At 43.3% G+C, this 27,255-nt stretch overlaps 1 protein-coding gene across 2 annotated transcripts in view; it reads left to right on the top strand.

The window, feature by feature from the left end:
- Positions 1-10,860: 10,860 nt before the first annotated feature.
- Positions 10,861-27,255, top strand: part of KANK1 (KN motif and ankyrin repeat domains 1) — a 131,290-nt gene continuing 114,895 nt past the window's right edge. Inside the window, exon 1 of one of the 2 annotated variants that reach the window (XM_071579856.1) lies at positions 10,861-10,898. The gene's annotated coding sequence lies outside the window, so the exon portion shown is untranslated. Of the gene's footprint in view, positions 10,899-11,370; positions 11,477-27,255 lie in introns of those variants that run through there. The other variant, XM_071579855.1, reaches the window with a different exon arrangement.

A 27,255-nucleotide genomic window follows, 5' to 3' on the forward strand; every position in this document is an offset into this window, starting at 1 on the left:
TCCTTTTATCTTCTGGTCTGTAGCTGCAGAGCAGAAACATTCTTAATTCCTGAATTCAGTATCTGGGTGGTTCAAGACTAGGTAGAGTTTTGTGTGTCCACACTATGTAGATCCAGGGCTAAGCTGCTGAGGCTGTCTAAAGGGAACCAGCAGGTGAGGCAAAGAATTACACCATCCTGGGCTAGGCACTTGAGCTTGCCATAGCTCACTTACTTCTTGCATTTACCATAAGAAAGCACCAATTTTAAGGAGCATGGTGCAGGTTTTGGGGCAGGCATCCCCTAGCTCAGCACCAGCATCTGTCTGTTGACCATTCCAGCCATGCCCCCATTCTCCTGTAGGGCACAGTGACATGTGGTGACCAGCAGTGTCACAGAGAAGAGCAGTGTTGCAGCTCAGAACTGGCAGGTCTGGGTTACGTTACACCTCTCCCTGGAAGCTGAATGGTTTCTCACCAATTTTGAAGGCTTGGAAAAGTGAAAGCAAACGTTTAAACTTTTTTTGTTGTTTTGTTTTTGTCTGTTTGAAGTATCATTGTCTCAAACATTTCTTAACAGGGGAATTTAAGCTTGGCAGACAGCCTGACACACAGACAGCTAGGACTCTTAGGCATTATAATCTCTCAAAGCAATGCTTGTTATGAAAATGAAGCACACAATAGTAGCGTTTTTACCAGGGTTTACTGCACTACAGTGCTGATGCCTTCCAGTACAGAGGAACACATACAAGGAGTGTTCATAGGGTGTTGGCAGTAGTGCTGAGTTTGGGAGTGCGGCGGTTTGGGGAGTAGCTTTGCTGACTATGTTTTAACAGTCTTTTAAACTGGTTAAACAGACTGATTAAAAATAATCAAAAGGTCTTGAATAAGTCATCTCAAGTAATGCTCCAATCTAATCAGAGCACTGAAAGGAGAAGGGCCCCTGTGGAAAAAGTTCTTTTTGATTCCATGAATAGAGGCAATGTATTCTCACAGCAGAGCCCAGTTAGTGTTTGGGAGAGTTACAATTAAATTCTGGTGTTAATATATTGAGCACTTGACATAGAGAATTGAATATGTTTCTGTGACTCTTTATGTTCTTTGGGATTAGTTTAAATGACTCATTGTCATTCAAAACCAGACTGTTTTCCAAGTGCTTAAGAAAAACTAACCTTGAAGAAGTTTTTCATCACTCAGTATTGCTCAGCAAAAAATCCTGAAAACATCAAACCAAGTATTTAACTGATCAAAACAAGCAAAACCTCTGATGATTCTCAATAGTTATTTTTCTAGGAATAATTTAGAAAGCTTTAAAAGTTGTAACACTTTGTTCTGCTTGTCTGTTCTAAGCAATCTGCTTCTTTGCACCCATCAAAACAAAGTCTTCCCTTTAGGAAAAAAAAAAGAAAGCAAAGTTGAATTCTACTTTTATTTTTCTTTTAATTTTCCCTTAATGAATTTAAAAGATACCTAAATCATGACACACCAATTTTTCTATGCTATAAAATTGATTTTATAATTCTAACTGTGGATCTAATACTTCTTTTAGAACTGTCTTTTTACAGGTATAAGGTTTTTCCATATCTACCTCTATTCACAGAATACTTCTAAACATGCATTGGATGCCTACTACTGGTGAAATCCAAATTACAAAGAAAGTTAAACTCTAATAACAAAAGGGACAAGGTATTTCAGCTGGATGGCAGGAGGACTATGTCTTGTGTATTTAACAAACACCTGTAAAACAACTGGAAGGGAAGATTTCCTATCACACATTTCCAATTTTCCCAAATGTGAATGGCTGTAAAAATTTTTGTTCACCTATGAGAACTCAGTGAAAAAAAAAAAGAAAGAGCAAGCTTAGTACTGCAGATAGATTTGATAGATTTAGAATTTGCAAGTGACACAAAGCTATCTTAAAACCTCAAGCAAATAAGTGTTCCTAGACTTAATACATAATGAAGAAAGGAAGTAGGCACAAAACCATATCCTTTGCTTTGTTTGCAGCTCAACTTTTAGAGAGAAGAGCCCCTTCTCAGGTATCAAGGATAGGTTGGAAATTCCCCCAAAGGAGTGTGTTCCTTCTTGAGTTAAGGCATAAAATCCTGGGCTCAAACCTAAAGCCCTGGGGTGGCATTTTTCCCAGTGGGAGAAGGGGAAGGGAAAGGGAAGAGGCTGCCAGCAAGAATAGCTTTACAAAAATTAAGTCCATAGTGCTTACCTCGGAGATTGGACATTTCTTGGTAGCCTGGAACGATGGCATTTTTGCTGTACTTTATATTGCCAGCTTTTAACATTGTGAGAATAATATTAAATCAACAGTGTCTAAATGATTTCAGAGAGGTTAGTTTAGGCAACAGGCCTCAACCATTGATTAAATTAGGAAGAATAAAACTTGTACTCTTGTAGCAGGACTGTGCAGAAAAGATTGCTCAGCTTGGGTTGTTGGGAAACCAAGTTGACCCCAAAAGCCTGCTGCAGCCTAGGACAAAGGCTGCAGCTGAGTAAAAGAAATCCATCCATAAAGAAATTAACAAACAATCAGAGAGCACAGATCAAAAATCCAACACACTGCTGGGAACAAAGGAAGTAGCATGGAAATGAAATTATGGGCAGGATAAAGTGCTAAATGCATCTCACTTTTTAGACCACATGAGGCACTCAGCACCAAATTGAGGACTGTTGTGCTTTAATGGAAGCTGTCAGGCAAAAAGTAATCACAAAGGAGTCAAATAAAAAATCAATAAAACAGAGAAAACTCTTTTTTTTCCCTAATAAAAATTTTAGGTTTTGTGTGGATTCAGTGGGTTTGGGGTTGGTTTTTTGGCCTTGTTTTTTAATGGTGACTGCCTGAATTTTGTGAGTTTCCACTAAGAACTGGGAAACTGCAAAAGCAACAAAGAAAAGGCCTTTGAAGGAGGTAGACTAAGCATTGGGATTGTTGCTTCCAGTGCAGCATCCGGGCTGTCTAGGAGTAGTGGCACAGCCCTCCATGTCTACTGCAGTAATGGGTGCCAAGAGCGACCACTGGTTCCACATCCTACACACGCAAAAGGGATACTACAGATGGAAATTATAAAGCTTGGAAATAGAGTCATAGACAGGCATGGTTTGAAGAAACAGAGGGCGAAGGCAGCATGTCCTGTTACTCCCACTAGTTTTGGTTCACTCACTAGTTTATATACTCCTAATTAGTGAAGGATGGACCCAAATGTACCCACCAGTGGGTCTGCAGTTACTGGAATCCTACTCACATGCCAGGTACCATCACTGAGGCACTGACTACTCAAACAGCACCAGCTGCTGTTTGAGTAGTCAGTATTTCACTGTAGAGGAAATCTTCCTAGAAGGGCCATCTGAGCCCACGATGCTGATCATTCCCACAACCTGGCAAGGAAAAATATTTAACAGATGGAAAAGCACTTTATATAAGGTACTCATGGCTGCAAAACTGGAGCTTGTTTAATGCTCTACTTAACTTCAGCAGTTTGCTTTCAAGCAGTTTGGATCCCTGCTCTCCATGATGCTGCTGTAACTCACCCGTTACCCAAGATCACTTTACATGACTACTGTGAACCTACACATGGTCTGAGTAGAACAGTTCAGTGTAGGAGGCAGCATCCAGGACAGTGGGGGCGTGACTCACAGCTCTGCAGGCTCAGTTGCAGGACAGCACTGTGGGGACCAGGCAGAAGGGCTGGGATGTGCCAGCACATGCCACTGAGGGGGCTGCTCCATTCCACTGCTGGTAGGAGGGTGGAAAACCGCACAATCTCAGGAAATGCTCTGGGGATTAACTAATTTTTTTGAATGCTCAGCAGTGCTCTGCATTAGTAAAGTACCAAAGTGCATTCCCTGCATGCAGAGAGGGTAATTGTATACCATGTGTGAAAAATGCAGACTCTTCATGTGTTCCAAGATGGTCTGAAGCAGCAAGGGGATGCCTGAAACATGCCTGTACAACAACTGCCATGTCCCAGATAAACCATCTAACTACCAAAAATAAAGTGATGAATTAGCTTAAAGGAGGAATCTGTACATACATGCCAGGTTGTATTGTCAGGAGGTACATTTGAAGGCTGAAGGCTAACACCAATAGCCATGAGTTTGCTGAAACACAAATGCAGTGTTACTAGACCAGGCATGTTGTACCCCTACTGGGGCAGAGCCAGTATCGGATGCTTCAGGATGAAGAATCTCTTTGAGTGATGAGAGAGGATCTGCACCCACATCCAGCTCTATAAATCGCAGATTAATTTTAAGAACATTGAAAACTGTCACCAGTCTCTGCAAAGCAGCTTCACACTGATGTCTGCAAAACAGGAACAAAGGACCTGATCTCTTCCTCAGCTTGACTGCTAGTTGAGGTAAGACATTTAGTGTTTGGTCATTATTAAATGACCACCAGACCGGCCCTTTGGTGGTTAAGTCAGTCAGCAGGTGAGAAAAACAGAAGCTATCTTCATCACCCATCTCAAAAAAACACCCAAGTACATTAAGGTCTTCTTCTTGCACTTTTACACACCCTTGATATTCCAATCACATTTTTTTAAAAACAGCTACCATGCCTCTAAGTTAAAATCCTCTTGTGAATTTGGAACTAGAATGGAAGTTGGAAAACACCATACTAAGAGGACAATTGGCTAATGAATCTGATGAAATCAGATCACCATCACAGGAATCAAATCATCATTTGTACAAAGTAAATAAATCTGTCCATGCATAAGAGCAGTCCTTGCTGTCTCAGTTCTGGCACAGAACATATATTAATTTGAGAATTTGCAGTATACAAAGATTAAAACTCCAAATGCCTCATACGTAAAATGCAGGGGTCCTTGAAAATGTCACTCGGGGCCTACCTATCTCCTGATGTGGAGCCAAAATGAGGGAGGAGCTCCTCCAATGACCCATGCATCATGGAAACAAATGCTGGGATCATTACTTTCCTGATTCTGCTATTCCTTGGAGTGAACATGCACAAATTTAGGATCATATCAACTGAGTCGAACTTTGGGAGTTAATTTTACAAATTCCTTGCTCCAGCAAAAGATCACCAAGGCTTTGTTTTGTCCTGCTTTCTTCCTATAGTTGTTGCTTTGGCCTTTTCCTGTGAGTCTTAAGTTTGCTGTTGGGGTGCTGTGAAATATTTTCTGCCTGCCCTGACATGTAAGACAGGTGTCCTGTGAACTCAGTCAAGCCAACTCTGCCTCTCTCTAGCTGGCATGCAGACCTGCTCATCATTCCTAGAACAGGCATCCAAATAGACCTTTGGTGAGAATTTTAGGTTTCAGCATGGTTTCTCAATGTATTTCGAGATCCCAGTTTCCATCTGAGCATACACATTTAGGAAATTATTACAATAAGCTCTCAGACAACTCATAACAGACATTAAAGCCAAGTAAAGCTTTTCGCAGAGACTAAGCTTAGTAATACAATTTCATTTTATTGCTGATAAAACTACATTAGACTGTAGTGGCTTCTTCACCCTGCTCAAAAATAAAGGTCTGGGAGCTCTGGAGAATGAACCATTCTTTAAAATATTTCAGGGATAAAATCTAGAAAGCAAAGTTGTGACAACTTCTCTATCTTATGAGAGCTAGTCAGACCTTGGGGAGTGTATTTTGACACTGCTCCTTTAAAGATAAGGGGAAAGGCAAGTGCTACATTTCATCTAGTAAATAATTTCTGGAGTCGCATTCCTGTGCATTCATGCACAAATCAAGAACACTGTTGTGCCTCAAATATCTATGGGTGAGACCCAAGACAATGTGTGGCAAACAGCAACACAAACCCTCCAGCACTGTAAACTCCTATGACGGAATCACAGACACAGTGCTGCATTCTTTCATTTCCCATTGGATTGTCAGGCAAGCATATGGTACTATTTCCCTGCTGCCACTGATGTGAGCCCTGAACCAGGGCAGAAAAAATGCCCTGCCTTCTTTTGTGTTTGTGTAACATCTTTCCTCTGCAGATGGGGCTCAGAAACCAGCCATGCAGTGTGAATTGCCACTAGTGTGCTGTGCTGAGAAAAGTGTACACCTACTGAAACTGCTGCATCCCTAAAAAGCAAGTCAGTACAGCAGATGCAGAGAGAAAAAGCTGGGTTTTTACAGACTTGTCAAAGGAGAGGATTACTCTGCCTCTCAGCTGCAATGCCCACTGTGTGGGTTCATTCACACCACTGCAATGTATTACCCCTGCTTTTCACTACGGTGTGCAGCATATTCAGGGCAGCAAAGGTTTAGTACTTTTAAAATTCAGTTTTACTTAATTCCTCAGGTTGCTACTCAGCTTTGGCACTGACACCTGCTAGGCAAAGATCAGCACTTCAAAATGTCCTTCAGAGGCCGAAGGGCAGCCCAAATCCCTGGTGGGGGATACTCCCAGCAGGACAGCCCTGTGCTGCTGAGCCACTCTCTGTGTGAGACACCACAAAGGTAGGGAGGGGGCTGGCAGGGGTGGTGTGTTACAGGGACTTTACTAAGGTCTGGTCAGGCTTAGGCAGGTGCTGTGAACACCACTTCCCACATGCCAAAGCTGCTTTTTGTATTTAAAAAAATGCTGGGTTTTTTTCAAGTAAGCAGTTTTTCTAGAATAAACAAAATAAGGGACCAGAAAACATTACTATTTCACATGGAATGAACATTTCCACTTTTTGTTCGGCAAAACCAGAATCATTAATTTCATAAAATTTTAATAGCATTGATTTAGTTACAGGGCAGGACTGTTTCCACTACCCCAACAAATCAGGTGAAGTTTGCTATGGCTTCAAGGGATTCCCTGGAGCTGTGAACCTTGTGGGATTGACAGCATCTCAGATTTTCTGAATGCTGGGGAAAGGTAGGAGAAGGGAATGTTATGCAAAATGTGAGTTAGTCTGCTGAGGAGCTGCTTGCTGTGGAACCATAGACATTAACATCCCAGTTCAAGGAAGACAACTCATCTAAGATAACTGTCGCCTCTCATGCTTCTGTATGGTGGCAGTGAAATAAAAAACAAATTGCTGCCCAATACAGCAGCAGAGGGAATATCTGATGTCCTTCCTTTCCATGCTTCCAAACAAGCCATGGGCCACAGCTGGGAGCAGAGTTGGTGCAACCTGCCTCTAAATTTAGTCCCCAGATCACCTGCACTCAGGTGCACTTCCAACTACCAAGAATGCCAATGGGAGTGACCCTTACACTGTAGCAGCCCAGTGGCTCCTGTGTAAGCTGTGTGGGATGTCCAACACAAAACAGGTTTCAGGCATGGCAAGTTGTTAAAACCTAGAGGGAATGGGGCCTGAGAGTCCATGGGAACTTATTCTGCTTAAGCTTCTGCTCAGTGCACTGCAGGGTGGGATGTTTTTTTCTTAAGTCCTTGTTTTTAACACATGCACTGTGTGTTCACAGGGTTTATCTGTATTGGGTAGAACCTGAAATCTCACATAAAACTCTGCCAAAGCATGTACAATATTTATCTGAACCACATCCAGATCATGGAAAAATGCAATGTTCTCTCTTTCTTCAAAGTATTATTTTTACTTACTTCTGGATATGCCACTTATGATTTCCTCATTATAAGTCTCTCACAGACACGGACCATCAGGCTTTTTGAAGGAAATAGGGGGGTTTGGTTTTTTTGTGAGTGGTAGGAGCTGTTTTTTCTAAATAATTAATAGTCTAGACTTTCTACTGCCATAGCAGGTCTCAAATGAAAAACATCCCAGGGAGCTGGAAAAGCCCTGCAAAAGAACCTATTCCTTGTTCAGTGTCTGTTGCTAGTGCCGAGGTGGAGCAAGGCAAATACTCCCAGAGACCCAGGTGGATGGTGAGAGCTGCATAGGCATCTCTGAGGGTGACAAGGCCAATGCCAGTGCTACAGCCAGGGCAAACGCTGCTGGGGAGGAGCATCCTAGTCCTCATGGCTCACACCTGTGAAAGGGTAGCAACACACTGACATCCTCATCCTCCGCTGTCCTTGAGGTTTGCCTGGGTTAATTCAGCCTGAAGCCAGTTTCTCTCTTTAGGTTTCTACATGATGAGGTTTATGTTCCCTCTCTCAACTCTCCCCATGTGCATGTTTGAGAGACCAGGGCAGATGGAGCAGATTGGTAGGTGATTACTGGCCCTTCTTACTTTGTGCTCCCTTATATCCCACTCTGCCCCATTTGGCAGATCCCCAGGCTCCCTGTTAGTGTATTCTGTAAGCTCTCTGCAATGCTAGACAAGCCTAAAGAAGTAGAAGGGTGAACCAAGACCTGCTGGTTTTAATTGCACCATCAAAGGAAAAAAGTCCCATCCACTGCCCAACCACACTGAAGGTTGTTTCCTGTCACTCTTAAATAGGTAATGCAACAATTGACTTCTTTCACTTGTTTTAACTGCCAAGAGCTGGCAGCACCTGAAACAAAGGATTAAGTGGGAAAAGTCGAAAGAGTCTTCTCTGCTTGCTCTGTTCATTGCCATAGTCAGGAGTGCTTTCATTCTGTGTTTGTACAGTTTCTGGTACAACACGGTCTTGACCCAACTATTCAGATGAATAAGCCGATGGTAAGGAGTGGTTTGCTGGCCTGAGTATACTTTCTCTTTGGTTGTTAATATAAATAATGGTAAGTGGTGCTCACTGTTGTCTCAACTACTTCATCAGCACCACATTTTTTCTAGAGTTGGTAACTTAGCCATAAAAAATACCCTCTGGCTGGAAAGTGTGCAGTCAGGATTAATAATTATTAGCATCTTAAGTAGCTGCAGGCTCTGTTTGCAGATTTGGACCGCAAATATTTCTAAAAACATGGTTTTGAATTAAAATGTATAAAAGCTTATTTTCTCAATAAAAGCTCAGTGGTTTGAGAGATGGTTTATACCAGCATCATAGCAGCTCTACTTACAAAAGTACTTGATGTGATTTAATCTCTAAAATGTTCTAATGGCTTCAGATATTTCAGAAGAAATACTGGAGATTATTTAGATGGAAATGTCTCTGAGCCTGATAGCTTTTTATAGAAGAAGAAAACCCTAACATTTATTGTCTACCATTAGTTGAGTGTAGTCCACTGGGAAAAAACAGAGATATTTTCAAATCTCCTTAATATCTTCCTCACTCTATTCTGGAATCAATACTGATGCCGAAGGGGTTTTTTGATTTTTCAATTTTCATATTTTAAGAACACAGTAAATGTAATGCTGTAGATTTTAGTGAATTAATATTTAGCAGCTTATAGTATAAAGTCCTTCTATCTCTACCCCTGCTCCAGAACAGGCAGCTAAGATCTGACAGCTATTTAGTCTCTTTCTCAAGGTATCAGATTAAAGAATATCAGAGAAAACATAAACATGGAGCAGTGTGACCCAAAGCCCTGGAGAGCATCCAAAGAACCTTTGTGTGCTGAAGAAGAGGAGGTGGATGAAGACAGAGGGTCCCAACGACCCCAGCCCCAATTCAACAGGGGTGGGAACTGAGAGGGGACAGAGGTGGAACTGGACATGTGGACAGTAGTGATTGGATCAGTTATATTATAAAAGCTATAGAACTTAGAGCTTGCTCGCACGCGCACGTCTATGTATTCCTGGATGAGCAGGGTTGCTCATTAAAGTGCCTGCCCATTATCTTATCTCCTACAAAACTTGGCTCGGAGTCTTTTTTACAGACTTTTACGGCAACAATACTCATTGAGAGACTTTGCTGCTCTACATTCATGAGCTTCAGGTATCTGAAAAGAATAAATCTGGAATATGCATAGCTTCTGGAGAGTTAACCTGGGAAAGGAAGAAGAAAAGCAGTGGAAAGACAGAGAAATGAGAAGGGAGGATCAGGAGGTGCTAGCTTTTGACAGCAGACTACATGGAAAACCAGAAAAAGCAAGGACAGACACATCACAGCTGTATCCTTTTACACTGTAAAGTAACAATAATGACTTTGCAGAGTCTCACATCCAGAGCTGGAAAAGACCAGGTGTTGTCACATTCCTGACTTTGCTGAGTCTTCTGCATCTTGCTTACTCCTGGTCTGTTGGATTCGCTTTCAGACCTGTGTTACAGAGCGGCTGTCCTACTCCGTGCTGTGAAACCATTCCTGGCATTACCACAAAGCTTCTGAATCATTTGCTCCTGGAGACCTTGCAGCCCTGGAGCAACGAAGATAGCACCTGAGATAAGAGGGAGGAGTGAAAGAAACCATCTATGCATCAATCCATCCTGAGTATTCAAGCCCTTAAGCGAAAACATCCAAAGCTCACAAAAACGGGGACTACTGTATCATTTCACAGCTAAAAAGGCTTTAGAGACAGCCTCTTCTGGCCAGTAAACATCAACGTACAAGTTTAAAAACTTGCTGAGACTCACAAAGCAGTGCAGAGGGAGCTCATGCCCATTTTTCTGTTCTTTGAAAGCCTTGCTAAAGATTCCATCAGCCTCGCACAGAATAGATGGCATCCGGAGGCCACATTCTCCCGAGGCTCTGACACCGAAAAAATCATTTGGTAGGACAGCCTTCACTGGGAAATCCCAGTCCGTTGGCACTGGGCTGCACCAGCCGTGGTCAAGCAGTGGATCTGACCCAAACCCTGCTGAGGCCGAGGCCAACGCTCCATTCGTGGGCTTTCAACAACTTGCTCCAACCTGTACACAGCGCAAACTCCACCTGAGTTAGCTCCAGGCAGGTTTTTCCAAGGAGGCTGCGTTTCCAGGGATTACCCGACAGCAACGCTTCTCTCCCTGACAGGGAGTTCCGGCATCCCGGTGAGCCGCTGACCTAGGCTCTTACATGATGGACAAGAAAACTCCCTTCTGACGCCGCCGGTGGCCCTCCCACTCCAGTGCATCTCCGGGGCTCCAGGGGCGTATGCCATCCACGCCGCGCCGTGCGCCCATCAGACCCGTCCAGGACTCTCCCCCCACCCACAGCGGGACGGAACGGTTGGACTGGGGCATGCACAGAGGTGCGGAGAGACCTCGTTGCTGGGGCTTGGGGGTCGCACTGCTGGGGACGTGGGAGGGTTTGCGCCGTCGGAGAGAGCGTCGCCGGGGGTTAGCTGCGGGCGGACAGACGGCCGCGCCGGGGCGGGCGGATCGCGGGTGCCTGGAGGCGCCGTGTTGATTTTGGGCAGCGCGCAGTCGCAGTGCGGACGCCGGCGGCTACAAAGCGGCGGCCGGAGGAGTTTTCGGACTGTCAGCGATGCGGGGGGGGGCGGAGGTGGGGGCTGCTGTTTTGCGGGGATCCCGAGCGCCCCACCACTAGCGCCCCACCAGCATCATCCTACCACCAACCTTCTCGCTGGGACGCGGAGCCCAGAGGTGAGCGGTGGGCGGGCGGGGGGAGGGGATGGGGCGGGCGAGAGGCGCACGGGCGAAGTGCGGGCACAGCGCCGACGGCTCTGCTGCCGCCCGTCTCATCGGACGAAACAGCATCTTTCTCTCCAGCCCTTCAGGGGAGCTTCTGAGTCTGTCGGTCGCCGGGAGCGGATTGTCTGCCACAGTGCTGCCTCTCTGCCGGGAAGGTGGTGGTCCCGGAGGACCGGTATGTGAGCCTGTTTGATAGCTCTCCCCGTTTTGAGTTGAGTTTGATTTTGCCGAGCGGGGCACGGACGCGCGTGTTTAGTGCATCGCTGCATCCCGGCGCCCCTCGGAGCGTCCCTGGGCCGCCCGCCGTGGGGGCCGGCTGCGGGCTCCCCCGGCCCTGAGCGCTGGCTGCCCACGGAAGTGCTGCCCGGTGTGGGAGGAAACACCTGGGTAGGGGAGAAGAGGCAGACCGCTTACCGTGGTGGGGGGAATGAACGGGTCATCTGTGAGAGCGGTGTTCACCGGTGCATTGTTTAAATGGACCGTCACTAACTTGTGAGCTGGCACTTCAGAAAGACTAAAGAATTTTTTTTTCTCGGGAGGTAGGGGGCATGGGACAAGGGGAAAGTCTTGGGCTTTGGTGCTCAGTATTTGAATATGCCCTAACTTTGGCTGATCCTCACAGATCTCAAAAAAAACCGAAAACAACCAAACCACAAACTCTTAAAACATCCCGAAGTGTTTGGAAACTATCTTATTCTTTCTTCGTGAGACAACACTGCACACCTTGATACACATTTATGTGTAAAAACCAATTTAGGCATAATTACAAGCCTCGGGAATGACAGTGAGTTTCTTGTGACTGCTTTGTCCCTGAGTTACACATAAGACCAAATTAAGTTTAATTTTCCTTGGACTGATGTTAAGGTCAGGCATAGTGTGCTTTTCGTTAAATCAAAGCTCTCAAACATTTAAATACAGGCAGAGTCCATCTGGCAGTTCTGTAGCATAACTGATAACATTACATCTTGGCAAGCCATAAAAGGTACCATGACAATTTGCTGATTAAAAATGTTGGATGTATCTTACCCTTTTATTTCACCCTTTCTGGCAGAATGACTGGGTCTGATTAAAGGTCGTACAGGTATGGGTTGTGAGGAAAGAAGAATATGAGAAAAGTGAGAGGAGGCTGATTGAGTTAATGTGAGTTTTAGAAAGGTCAAACTAATTTAATCAGTGATCGAAGTGTGCAAAAGAGGCCTTGGCATTTTTGTTCAGATCGGGTTCCAAGCCTTAGAAGTGCTTCATGTGTCTTCAGGTCTGGAATTAGTTTTCCAAAGTGAGCGAGTGCCAGCAGGGCACAGTGGGCTGGCTGGTAGAGTAGGGCTGCGCCCAGTCCATGCTGCAGGCGGCATCTTTGCAGTCTTGTCTCTCTTCTGTCCGGGAACATCTGTCAGATACTAGTGACTAGGTGAAATGGGATCTTATCCCAAAACTGCCTCCTCAATAGGAGATGAGGTGGTGTATGTCAGGGAAGTCTGTATCTTTCCTCCATCCATTTTGAGTGAGAGAGATTACAGTTCTGGTGCCCGAAGGTGTGGGGAGGATTGGGTGTGCGGTGTTGTTGCATGAGTATTCCACATAGTGCTGGGTGTGGGTCATACCAGTGCTGGGGGCAGCAGCCCCGAGCAGCAACACAACCCGAATGGCCAGAGTGCACCTTAGGCCGAAATGCTCTTGTGCACCTTGAAATCTGTGACTTTGCTGCTTGGTGGGATTTGATACTGCGTTGAACTCTTTCATTTGACATCACAGTGCGGTTTGTCCCTTGTTATTGCTAGAGAACTAAATGGAAATTCATACTAAGGTGGATGTTTCTCTAGTGGCAAACAGGATACTGCCATTAAATGGATTATTGGTTACCACTCGGTGTAATTTAGTGACAACTTCTGTAGCACTCCAGCCCATATGGGAGCCCCTAATGTCTTAGTTTTTAAGTTTGTACACACCTGCTTTCTTTTAAGTTTGTGCTTTACTGTGACATTGCACTGGAGAAACTGTGACTAAAAATGGATCCTTAGATTGAAAACTGAACCCGAACTGGCTTTATGTGGCAGTTTAGTGTGTTTCTAAAATCCCACCTCCTTGGGAGAAGCAGCGGTGGAGGTATTTCTCATACAACAAATGACTTCTGTGTGAGACGAGTTGGTCCAGTTGCTCCCTCTCAGTATCTATTTGCCTTTTTCCACTCTGGCAGTTTTCTCAGTTTTGTAAGCTGGTACAGCTTGTGGTCTCAATTTCTGCAGTGCCATGCATGTGTAAATAATAGATGCTTAAAGTGAAATGAAAACGTCTAAATGAAGAGTCTATTCTGCAAGTGATGCAGAGCCACTGTGAAGAGCTGTCAGGAATGGGCATCTGATCGTGCTTTTAGTTGCTAAAACGTTAGCAGTTAATTGAGGACTGTTGCAAATTTTCTTGTGGTGTCAGCACCTCTCGTAGTGGTAGGTCACTGAGAAAGAGGGGGTTTTACCTAGTCATTTAGCTAATGGAATTGACTAATGGGCCAGAGGAGGTGTTTCAGACGTCACTGCTCATGCTGTCCAATCCATCCAACTTTGCCTGTGTGCTTTAGAAAAGAAAGGAGCACAGAACTTGGAAAATGGCTTGAAAGCCTATATGAATGTATGTGCACGAGTATGAATTGTATCTAAAATTTTTGTGGATTGTGGCAAGATGACAACTATTAAGCTAAATAACTAGGTTTTCATATCATAATGATGAGAAGTTCAGGTGGAATTGCAACACGAAATAGGAATAAAAAACTTGCAAAAAGTTTTGATTACAGCTAACTTCTTAAAGATTCAATAAACGTAGTTTAACAATGACTTCATGTGCTAGCTGTAATTTTTTTACAGGATTTACTTGAAAACTTTTTGAGATATAAAAATATATCTAAAAATAACAGTATTTTTGTATAAACCTTATGCATATATTATTTCATAAGCCTTTATGAAATAAAAAACTTTGTGAACATTATGAAATGAGTTTATCATGACTAGAGATTGAAATTTATGCTGAGATTTATGATGTGTTTGGTTCTAATGGAAAACTATTCATTTTAAGTATCTCAATAGTATCTACTTGCATGGTTGAATAACTGGTGGTGCTATAAAAGAGCATTTAGGTATCTCATGGAGAAATATGGAAAACCACTTAGTCTTGTCAACACAGATACTCCACAGTTGTCTCTTGCTGCCATTATGGAAGCTATATATCAAAAGTGTGCAAATGATATGACTGTCCCCAGCTGTCAAAAGCCTAGTACCTGAAGAGAGATAAATATATGTTAGGAATGAACAGTCAGCATAATTGATTTCTTTTTCAGCACAATTTTAGGGAGAGTACTCCTACTTACACAGCAGTGTTGTATCGTGAATTTTACTCTGATGTGTATCTAGCTCATTCTCTAACTCTGAATGCTGCCCACTTATTTTACTTTGGGAAACTGTGTCTGCAATTGTGGCAGTAGTGTTGAGACTTGTGATTAAATCTGAATACTCATTTAGCCCATTTTTACATTTTTAGTTTGCTAAAGGATCTCCGTCAAATTTCATGTAGCAGAAAGTGTGTGATAATAGTCACTTTTTCAGCATTAAAGGTGTACTTGTCTATCATGAGAAAAGGAGGAAATTACTGATGACGTGCTGTGGTGCATACTGGAAATGCTTTCTGAACTTCACTAGTAATGAAAAAAAATTTGTCATTCAGGAGAGATGAAAACACAGGAGCATCTGATCTCTCTTCCAGGCTGCCACAGGCTCTGGGCTCTTAACTCTGTAGTAAGCCAAATAACTAGTTTGGCTAAAGCACAACTTAGAAGGGTGCATCCTGTTTGACTTAAAATGCACCCACAAGCTTCCCTTGGCAGTAAATGACATTTTTTGGTGTCTTTCTGAGCTCAAAAATGTGTTTCTGTTTTCTAATTAGACGTCTACTGAGGATGGATAGCTGACAATTAAACGTGAGTCATTAATGTGTGTTTTCAATGTCCCTTTAATTCTTCGGAGATGTGAGTACACTGAAGTCAGAGGAGTCTGACAAGAACAATTGGAACTTACTTGTGGATAAGCAATGTCAAACTGAGTGACCTTTTTATAATGCAAACTGCTGTTCTTCACATACTTTTCTGGTGTATGGGCTTCCTATTGCACACAGGAGCCAAAGCTAGACCTGGGTATCTGCCCTGATGGCTTTGGTTGGCCTTTCCCTCAAATAATGCGTCTCCAGAAAATGTTCTGGTGAAAGTGATGGTAGGAGGGAGGATATTGGGCAGTTAAGGTGTCTCAGCCTGTATTGTGGGGCTCAGGGATGGTGCCTCTGTCTCATTCCACGCACTACAGAGATGTCTGTGCTGTCCTGGGGCATGGGATGTTGCTGCGTGACAAACATTGCTCAGGAGGAAGTGTCAGTGAAAGATGTCTACTACATGCAAAACATGGGCTGTTTCTCCATGCTCTCTAAAGCTGTGTGTGCCATTAACTGTTAACATCTTTGGTGGTTCTTGGTAGTGCTTGGTGTCCAGGAGGGCAAGTGGGGACCCTCATTGGGTTTCTTGGGCAAATGTTTATAGCACCACACTTTCTGGGTTGGATTGCTTGTCTGCTCTGGGTTGGTAATACCTTAAACCTACTTCATTGTGTGCTAGTGCTCTGAAGTGAAGGATGGCCTTCCTGGCTGTAGATGCCTTGAACTGCTGGTTGTGGAAATCCAAAAGGATTTACTGTTGAATTCTTCACTGCACAAATGTACCTATTCCTCATCCTAAGAACCTGAGGTTTTCTTAGTGGTCTACCATTTCTGTGCCCAAAGGTTCCAATGCATTAACATGAAGCAGTAGTGCCCTGGCAGGAGTGGATTGTGCTGCTGCTGCATTTTCCAAGGAGATGCAAACAGTCAAAATGGTATTGGACAAGGCAATAGCTCTAGTCAAGTTGCTTTGTTTTGAGAGGTTTTTTACCATGGACTTTTGACAAATGTGGGGTATCTGCACATCTAAGACCAATGATGGATAATCTATTCATTATGTCTTGTATGTGGCTGTAATTAGTAAACATAGACTTTTAAACCCTAAGTCCCTGGACTTATTTTTTTTTCCTGAATACTTCAGATAGTATTCATAAGTTTAACTCCAGATAGGGCTGTTACCCACAGAAGTGACCAGTCCTTCTCTTGGTCTCACTGAGCTGGTAGCCTTCATGGTTGGTGTGTATCAATAGTGACTTCTGTCCTGTGAGTGTGTACAAACATTTCAGCCCCCCAATTACATATCTTGATCATCCCTTCTTGATATAATGACAACCACTGATTTAGCTTTTATGCACTATTCATTATTTTGCCTAATCCACCCCTCCCTTCCAAATAACGTCTCTTTGGTCAGTGAGAAACTTAAGTGGGTTTTTTGAAGCCTCTTTAGTGATTTATATGCATTTCTGATCCCTTCCCAACTTTACAGTGCCATTATATCAGGGGAGGATGCTGCTCAGATTGACTCGGATCATTTTGCAGCACAAATTCCTAAGTGGTGCCAGAACTGTTTCTGTTTTGTTTGGCGTCCATACAAACCTCTGCATCTCCTGGCTCTTTCCTGTTGACAGCAGCTGCCTGTGCCACAGGCCATACAGGGGCTGCAAATCTGTGCCTGGCTGAAAGCAGCGAGCTCTTCCGTTGCAGTTCTGCTGCCAGCTTCTTTGTGTTGGTGCTAATATATATGTGGCTGTGTGACAAATCAGATTGGAACACTGATCTGGCTAGAAACAAACATGCTAAAATACGCACCCTTCCCACCCTCCTGCCCCGGCGCTTTGCTGTCCCACCCGCTCTGCCAGCATAACATGAGAGGGTGGAAGCCTCCTCGGTAGTAGAGGGTTGTGTCAGAAATTAATAGGCATGAATTCGTGGTACTGTGATTGCCTCCCGAGTCTGCGAGCTATTGGAAGCCCATGTGATGTGTTCTAAACTTTGGCCCATCAGAACCTTCTTGTGAGATGATGATGATCAGAAGCACCCTGCTCTGTGGGTGGGACTGGGAAAGCTCCTTGCCTTACATTTTCTGCTCAGCATGCTACCAGCCTGCAGTCTCTTATTCTCAATGATGAAAGATTTAGTTTTAAACAATTATTTCCCTCGAGTTATTATGATTATTTCCTATCCTTTTTTGTGTTTTTTTTTTTGTTTGGTTGGGGTTTTTTTGTTTGTTTTGTTTTGTTGCTTGGTATTTTTTATTTTTTAACTGAAACTCTTTTCATGATTAAAGGCTGGAAGTCTTCCCTGAAGTGAGAATGTCAGAGGTTGAATGTGTTTGTTTAGGTGCATAAACATGGCAGTGCATGGTGGGCTTCCATCAGTGTTTTCATTCACTTCATGAGCTGTTGAGTGAGAAAAGGATGGTGCTCAGGAATGAGCTGTTTTGGAACAGCTGTGTCAAAAAGCCCCCAGGGACCTCAGACAATAGTGAACTCTCTAAATTATGCGCTTTTCATCCCTCTTTCAGCATACCGCGATGCAGAGGTTCTCTGTAAGGGGTCTGCCAAAGTAATCTGATTTGAACAGTGAAAGAAAGATACATGTGGCTGTCCTTCTCCAGAGAGAATTTGCCAAGAAATGCAGTGATTGGGGAAAATAACATTTGGATGCAGACTCAGGAGCTTTCCTATTTATGGCTTTTGAGTGTTTTAAAATTAGAATACAAAAAGTAACAAGGGACAGTCAAGATGTTGATTGTGAGACAAAAGCATGGGCACTTGAGATATGCATTGTTATTAAATGAAACAATATTGCAGAGTTTCCCCCCCAGTTTCTAGACTTCCAACAGAAGATAAATTGGAGTGAAAGGGTTTTTAGGTCTTCTGTGTTATGCAGCTTGGCAAATACTATTTAAGCCTTTGGGTGTTTTCTCACCAGTGCTTTGTTATTAACCCTGCTACTAGTAGACAGGTTGTACTGTTTAAATCCCTCCTCTTCAGTATCCTTGCAGTGTTAGATTGATAGATTAAGATAGAATCTGTGCCACTGCAGTCCAGCTTTTGAATGCTGCTTAAGAGCAGAGCTGCTACTTTTTTTTCCTTCAAAGTCTGTCTATCCCAGTAGACACAGCAAAATACCTGCTGAGAGAAGATACTTAGTGTAGCTGAATCTTTCCTCAGAGTAGTGACTGATGCTGAGGTCAGTCCTACTGTGGTGGATTTTTTAGGTTTGTTTGTTTTAGCAGAGTGCTTTAATGGATAATGACTCAAATATAGGAATCTGACTTTTCACTCCAGTTAGCCACAGATGCACCACCATGTATCTGCCATTCTGCAGTAGATAACTTCAGTGTGCATTGTTTATATTTCAGATACCAAAACAGGGTAAAAATCAGGCTCTTCATTCACTGGGACATTTCATGTAGCTGAGTGTGAGTGCACATCCCTTCAGGCTCCATTAGCATGAGTTAACTTTGTAATTGGGTTTCTGGGGCAAACAGGGACAGGAAGCAGAAGTAATTTGGCAGGCTAGGCTTAGCTTTTTTGTTCTGTGTGGTGTAAGTGCACAAAGCAGCAGAAGTAAAAGATGGCTGCAGAATGACTGGAGAAATCCTAACAAAGTGGAGGACAGTTGTTCAAAATTTGTGCGGATGTAATGGAGTATCATGCAGCTATACCAAGGTGGAATTTTACAGCAATATTGAAGCAGGATTTCTATAGCTCCCATGCTTTTTAGAGCCCTACTCTTGCTGCTCTGTTTTTCAGCTTTCTACCTGTCTGGCAGTAGCACCTTGTCTTGTAGAGTCTGGCAACCAAAAATGGGTTTGCTGAGTGAAAAGCAATTGTCACTCAGTTTTGAAACGACTTAACAATGAAGTTGTTAAAAGAATGGTAAGTTTTGAAGTTGCTCCAAACTCTGTTCATAATATCTAGTTTTCCACAACCACACCAAAAAACGGGGGGGGGGGGGGGTGTGGAATCCAAACCAAACTGTAAGTTTGGGCAAGATAGTCAAGTATTTTGTTTCGTTGGGTTTTTTTAAGCCATTGAAAGTCATCTTTCTCTTTTCAGGTGTTCCATCTGGACTTACATGAGTGTGACTAGAATTAAGCTGTTTGTGGTATTTTTTTAAAACCACACTTAACGTTTTCAATAAATAACTTCACTGTAGAAACAACAGTCTTTATTCTGGACTAATCTTAAGCTAAAAATCTGTTCTTGTATTGCTTTTTCTAAGCCTTAAGATTCCATTAAGTTCCATTCCTTTTTGACATATGGGACTGAACTTGTTCTTAAACTTCTAACTTACTGTCTTTCCGCAACCCCTCTCCCCATCCCCAAAGATAAGCTCTTGAAGGGTTTTCTTTCCTCCTGAATGCCAGTCTTCCTTGGGATCAATGAGCATTTTCTCAACGTGTGTTTTACCAGCAGGCTGCTCAGACAGCTTTCTGTGTATGGCAAGTCGGTAACATTCACAGATGAGATAAAATCACCTTCAGGAAGACCAAGATCGAATCACTCTCAAACCAGGAGGTGCTGGAAACGATGTAGGCATGGTTAGCTGTAGTTTATGTATCCTGTTAGCATTGTTTAACCAAACTGACAAACTTGATGGCTTCTTCTTTCTTTGTTCTTGTCATACTGCTTTACTCACGGGTTTTTATCGAGTAGACAAGGGCTCTGATGTGTGCCCCTGTGAGGAATGAGAGTTATCTTAGTTTTGATCCTGATCTCATGTGTGATTTGTGCCTCGGTACTTGTCTCCTTTGTGTTTTTCTTGCAGTTTCTCACCCCATCACCGTTGCTGCTTGTGCCTACTGTCATGTTTTTAAGAAATGTTGCGAGATCACATCAACGAAAGTACTAGTGGCTGCCGGGAGCCTTCTCACTGGGGAAATTTAAGGAAAACAAACCCTTCTTTGTGTCCGGGCACACATCATGCCTGTCACGAGTTATGTGGTAGGCGTGCTAAGGAGGTGCAGTCGGTGTTCAGTCCGGCGAGACCCAACGGTGGGAGGTGGCCACCGGCTGCCAGCATGAGCCCCTCCTGGGTAGCTGCTTTTCCAGTCAGATGGGCGGTGCTCAGCCACTCAGTGGTTGGACTAAGACCTGGGGATCAGGAAAATATGGTAGAAATAAAATTAAGTTCTTCAAGAACCTTAAAAATAAGCAGGTGACTGAATGTTTTTGCACGTTGTAAGGAATTGTTGGTTTTGGCTGAAGCAGGCTTGAAAGGGTTTCAGGTCTGCTATCTGTAGCAACTTCATCTTTAATTAGCCGTGGGGAGAAAAGGTTTGATCTTGTACAGATGAGTTTTAAATGTCTGGCTTGGGAAGTATGAAATGCACGTGTTTATTACTCTTAATGCTGGTATGTTTTTTATGTCAGTAACTAGCCAAAACCCAGGGAGATTGATGCAGTTTGTCTTAGCTGGTAGAAATTAAGGACATGTAGGTTTATTGGAAAGCTACATGTGGAGTTTGTTTTCTCAAGCGCAGAGTGAGTGGGACAAAAGGTACCTTTGCTGGTTTGCAGCCTGCAGTCGAGCCTTGTGACCCCTCCACAGATCCCCCCATTAACGGGAGCCCTACAACTCTGCAGCAACCCGAGCTGCCTCTTGATCTTTTTGTGTTGTTTCCCTAGTACCCACTCCCATCCCTCTCCCCTGGGCAGCAAACCCCCCTGGGCCCCAGTCCACATTGCTCACATTCTCGAGCTCTGTATGCACATACATGGAGCGAGGGAGGGCAGCTAAGCTGGTCCTCTGCTCTGGCTAGGAAACGGCTGTTGTGAAAGCAGTCTGTCTGCTCCTGTCCTCCCTTCATATCCATCATAGCATCGGCCCCTCTCCGCCAGCATAGCTCACATTCCTGAGCTGCATTTCATTTGGGATGGTGTTTTGCTTTGGAGGCTGTTCCTGCTTGGTAAAGAAGTTTCCTTGTAGCTGCACCTTCATGAAAGAGCAGTGATTTATATCCCCCAGTTTAAGCACATTAGGTGCCCCTTCTGGGAAGTTCAAGGTCTCTTCAGTGACTGCAGGTGAGCGAGATGGCAGATGCATGCAGCAGTGAGGAGTGTGTGCAGTGAGGGGCCAGAGGTTTGGCCGTGCATGGTCTGAAGGAAACCCATGGTGTCCTGGAGGTGGCTCCATGGGAGCTGTGTCTGTGACTATTGTGTAGGGAGGAAGTTTCATTGTAATTTTGGTTAAAAAACTTTTCTTCCCTCGCCTCTTCCTCCAAGTAACTTGATAATTTGCATCACAAAAGTGATTCAGGGTTTTCTTCTCAATGTGTTGCAGAAAATAACATCTCTTCAACTCCTTGATTGAAAATGAGACGATTTATGGGTTGTGTTATGCATTCTGGTGCATTCAAGTGCAACTGTTAATATTGTTTTAACACAGTGTCCAGTTACAGCCATTGTTGCAGCAGTGCTGAGTCTCATTTGAAGGGGAGGCCTGGCCTGTGATACTGTTGTTGCCCTGTAGAGGAACCAGCTGGGTATGTAAGGAACTTCTTTTCAGTCTTCAGAAAGAGTGGGCAGATATTCTCTATTTTTTTTACTAGTGCTTTGCCAGAGATTCTTTGAGCAAATAAAAAATAACAATAATGTATTTGTGCACAGCTAGGAGCACAGTAGTGCTACTACTAACACTTTTCTGTCATCCAACAACCTTTTTGTATTTATATTAAAGCTTAGTTAAATTGACTTTGGTGAAGCTGGAGCATCTCCTCACTTTGATTTCAGTGCAGAAGTTGTCAAGCCACAAAACTGCTCTAATATTCCTGCCTGAAATTTCTGTAAATAGATGTGTGGCCTGTGTATATGTACCATACGTCAGAAGCAGTAGTTACTCTGTATGTACCTTTTCTCTCTCCTATCTCTAGAACTTTACCTAGACCCCAAAGTAGTACAGAGACTACAAGAGCGGCCAGAGCGAAGGAATGAATTCTGTGTTCTGTATTGCCTCAAGTTCATGTTTCTGTGCTGTGTCACAAATTGTCATGTTTAATGCTCTTGCTCTGAACGGAAAGCCTTTTGTGGCTGGCTAAACTTGGAAAACCGATAGCTTCAATGTGCAACTTCCTTCCCCAAGTAAAATCTTCCTTTGTACTGTTGCTTGAATGCTTAGGTTAGGCTGTCTTTGCTCTGTCAAAACCCAATTGCTTTTTTTTTTTGCCAAAACTGAGGTAAGCTCCAGATAAAACTTCACATGTGATGAATTATCTAATTCCTTTAAGAACTATGCTCACTGTTAATGAATTACTCACATAAAAGCACTTGCTAAACCATGTCTAGACTGAAAAGACCTGGATTTTACTGAGTCTAATTAAAGCAATGGTGGCTTTCAGGTGCAGATTTAACTGCAGTGTGTTATCCTGGCTGTTGCTAGAAAGAGACTGGCCTTAGCTGAGGTGGTTTTAACTTGCATGCAGAAGCCAAATACCTGAAATGGTACTTCCCACCTTCTTAGCCTGCCACACACAGAGCCTCATGCCCAAAGAGGGACGGCTATGCAGCTTATGGAGATGTGGGTTTCAGCAGTCTCCTGAGAAAAATGGAAATCAACTTCCTGCTGGTTTTGGAGAATTAGGAGAATAATTCTGAGATTTATCAGGAAGTTTCTGACTGCACTGCAGAGACATGAAGAGGCTTAGAATATCCCTGCTAGAAACACTGGTTTTGATACTGGAAGTTAAATATGTTCAAAGCATACAGCTCTAACTGGCCCTTGGCTGGCCAGCCGCTCTCACAACTAAGCTTATGAGTTCATTGTTCCATCTGTGCCCATTGCCTCATCTTGACCACTTAAGCCAGGTTGATGACTAGCTGCCTGTTGATTAAGGGGGATTAGGAGAGGTTTGCATATCTAACACAGCTGGTTTCTCCCATCTCTGAATAGGTTGCTGGAGTGGAAGTTGTGGCGTTGCCAACGGGTTCCTCCTGGGAGATGTTCGGGTTAGATTTTACTGCAGCACAAAGATGCACGATGTAACTCCTGGCTTCTGGTATTTTTTCTTCCTGGCCTTGAACATTTGCCCAGGCATGTCCGTGAAACATTTTGGCTCTTCTCATGCTTTTGCTATTCCTCTGTCTCGGCTCTCTGGACTCCTTTTATTTCCTGTAACTTTTCTATCTAGTGCGCACTTTGTTCACTGTCCATCAAGTTGTGCCTGTTCCTCCTCTTTCACCCTGCCCCTGAATGCTTGCTCTGTTTATTCAAACTCTCTAAGACAATACAGGAAAGGGAGGGCAACAAGAAGAAAATAGAAGAAATAAAAGGGAGAAGTAAAAAAGCTGTCTCTGACTGAGTTCAAGCTTTTCTGTCTAATCTGACAAGTAAAACTTTTTCTTGAGAAACTGTCCTTTGCCTCACATTTTCAGCCTGTCATCAAATTTCTACTACTTTTAAACTTTGTCTCACAGGGCTATTGCAGAATCAGAATTAATGAACCAGTAGTGCAAGTCCTTTTCTCCCCATTCCAAGTGAGGGGGGGAGGGGGGAAGGACACAGCTGCCTGTCTCTGTGACACACCAGCAGTGAGTGACTACCATGACTTTTCAGGCTGCTGCAGTCTTACAAAATATTCTAGTTTGGAAATGGAAAAAGAACATGTACTGGACTATTCTTGTTACCAAGTTCAAGGCTTAGTGCTGCAAAGAAAATTTATGTGTAGCTAATAAAAGATACATGGCAGTGCACGGAGAATAAACTTTTCCTGACAAGGAGTGTTAGCCTGACTTTGTCTTGTTCATGGGTGTCTGAGAACTTGTGTTTTTGTCATCTTCTCAATAAGAGAACAGAATACAACATGGGATAAACCACACATTTGGCCAGGGGCCAAAGCATAAATAATTAGATGTGCCACGGTTGCTTTAGTGAGTACTTCCTAGCCTGAATTTTGTGTTGACCACTGCGTAGTGGGGGCTGTGGATTACCACCCTCACTACTCTCTCCTCTGGCCATGGGCTGTGACCAGCTGTGCCTGTGGCACAAAATACGTGTTTGCACTTCCAGCTGCTCTCAAGCTCTTCCTGATTTCTATAGGAATCTGGTGGAGTTTTTAGCTATGAACACTCCTCTAGCCTGATTTATGCATGATTTTTTTGAGCTGACCCCTTGATTTCCTTTCACTGTTACCGTGCTAATTGAGAGCTTGTTGTTACAAGTTCTGGATGAAAACTAGCCTCAGTTTGTGTTTTACAATTCTGTATGAATTAATTACGTTTTGTTACTGTGGAAAAAAGGTTGTTGTGCTGCATGACATCTTTGATGTCCTTCCTGATCAGGACCAGTATGAGGTGAATGATGGATAGTGCTGATGTTGAAGATGGAGTTACAGGCAAAGAGGCTCCAAATTATCTTTCCTACCATGAAAAAAGGGATAGTATTCATCTTGCTAGACTGAGATGCTGATCTTTCTGATCTAGGAAGTTTCCACTAGCTCCATCCATTTCCTCAATAGTTTCTTGAAAACTTCAGTTTAAAATCGTGGTTTGATTTTTTTCCCCCCCCTCCCCAGAAGGGAGAAGACCCTGTTTACTTTTGTCCTGCTGTCAGGAGAGAGAAATTGCATCAGAGCCTGGATGGTTTTGTTTGGTTTTGGTTTTTTGTTTTTTTTTGTGTTTTGGTTTTTTTGTTTTGTTTTGTTTGTTTTTATGTAGATGAGTTTGTCTTTGTTGTGGCTCTGGCATTCATCAGTTCTGTTCATGATGGAAGTTGCAGGTCATTGAGATATTTTAACTCCTGACCTAATAACACGTGCGTGTTTTCTCTGCTCTTGCCCAGTTTGCTCAATTCCCCGTTTGGTCAGCAGCTGGGGAGCTCCTGGGAGCTTGGCTGGAGATGGGCTGGCCTTGGCTCCGGGTCCAAAACAGAGCTGGCTTGTTGCTGGTATTAGCCTTGTCTGCCCGCCAGAGTGACTAGTGGGCTGAACAAAAGGCTACAAAGTTAAAATGCTGGCAATTTTCTCAGCCCACAGGCGGGATGCGTAACACAGTCCAGTCAGGCTTTTGCGAGAAGGGCAATGTGAGTGCACACCTTGGACTGGGGAAGCAAAGCCGGCTGAACCTGCGGTCCTCATACCTGTGTTTCGTTATGTTTGCTGAAATGTGGTTGTAAACAGCCATTTCCTATTTTCTTTGTAGATCTTTCTTTGGTGTTCCTTTTAACTCAGATTTTTTCTTCAGCTTGCCAGTTACTTATAAGTACTAATTCAAATTTAATGACTTTTTTGTGTCTGGGGATTGTATTTGCATCACAACAGAGCCCCATGAAAGGCTTGGAGTAATGTGAGAGTAATGTCTGGTGTTAGGCAGTTCAAAGTGCCCGGCATGAGTTTTATCAAGTTGGTCCCTTTGTGCTGCTAAGTGTGAAGACGCTGATCTCGTTGAAGTAGGCAGGTGGCAGGTCAGGCAGCACATCTGAGAGTTGCCTGCCGAAAAACTTGTTTTAATGTGAAATAGAAAAGTAACAGGTTTGTCATAAGGAGAACTTTCAGGAGTTAAGTTTTATGACATCTTTAGTGAAAATAAGCTAATAAACATCCAGAGATCAAGAGCATCTCAAAGGTTAGTCAGTCCCTTCTTTTTCATGTTGTGTATTATAGCCTATCGATTTGTGAGGTTGTAGAATCAATTTCTCAAAACCTGGTAATAAAACACAAAAGTTAAAAAAAAAGTGAAACTGAAGCTTGGGAGAAATTACATGATTCTGTGGACTGTTTCTTTCAACACCTTGAATTAACTGTTTTTTTTAATTTAAAGAGTTCATTATGCTAGAACTATGTAGCAAAATACACTGCTAATCTGCTTCCCCCCAAGCTGCATTTCTTTTTAATTGCCAAGTGCTCTATTTGCCAGTAGAAATATGGGGAAATATTAATATATTTATACTGAGAGAATATCTGAAGGAGAATGTTGAGATTTGCTAGCATCAATATTTTTAAGGTTATGAATATGTGAATTTTAAGCAGACTGAAAGGATGTGACTTAAATCTCAGCTCTGCTTTCAGTTTTCCTAGATGCTGTCTCACTTTGTTTTCCTCACTCAGCTCAAGCTCAAGGGTTGCAAATGGGCTATTGCATTTAGAAATCTGTCTATTTTTAAGAATTCTTTGGTGAGCAAAGCAAAATAACCTCATCTCTAACTCAGAACATCACCAGCTGTAGTACATCCAACAAGTTTTGCAGTACTTCAGTACTGTCAAAATGTCTGTGCAACTTCTTGCTTTCCTGTTAGTGAGTTTTGATGGATCCCTGTTCTGTTAGCTTGCTTCAGATAGGTAGCAAGAGAAGGAATTGCCTCTCCATAAGCAACTTCTCACATGTTGTGAATGCAAATAGACCATTTGCTTCCCTCCCACCACATAAATCTTTCCTTTCCTATCCAGCTGTATGGGATTTAGTGCCAGCTCACAAAGTGTGACAGCTGGGTGGTGTCCAAAGTCCTTTGTATTGTTTCGACTTTAACCAGGAAATGATTTGTCAGAGGATCAAAGCACTGTTGTGTGAATTAACTGCTTTTTTGCTAAACTGGGTTTGACACATATGTAAATATTGTCTGATGTTCATAGGAAGTACCAGTACTCCTGGCACAGCAGTGATTTTTGGCTATTACCCAATTAATACTGGGGTTGTCACTGCTAATTTCACAGAGCAGCCTTCATGGATGGTTAGAGATCACATTTGGAAATAGGATCATCAGGTGTGTCAGTAAGTCTCCTAGCCATTTCTGGATACAACTCTGAAAGTACCGAACAAATTTCCGGTGTCAGCTGTGACTTGTCTCTTTGCCTCCTCTACTGTCTGTTTCTGAAAGGCAGTCATGTGTCATTTTGCACTGCCTTGGCCTGTGAAGGCTTTTTTGAAGTTTTGGAGATGTGACCTCACCCATGCCTGCTTTCGGGACTTCTCAGAATTGCAGGGTTTATGAGTGCTCATTGTGCCATGCAAAAATGGTAAAGCAAGACCCTCTGGGCCTGACATTGCA

Source organism: Pithys albifrons, chromosome Z (genome assembly GCF_047495875.1).
Source record: "Pithys albifrons albifrons isolate INPA30051 chromosome Z, PitAlb_v1, whole genome shotgun sequence".
In the NCBI taxonomy this organism is placed as follows: Eukaryota; Metazoa; Chordata; class Aves; order Passeriformes; family Thamnophilidae; genus Pithys; species Pithys albifrons.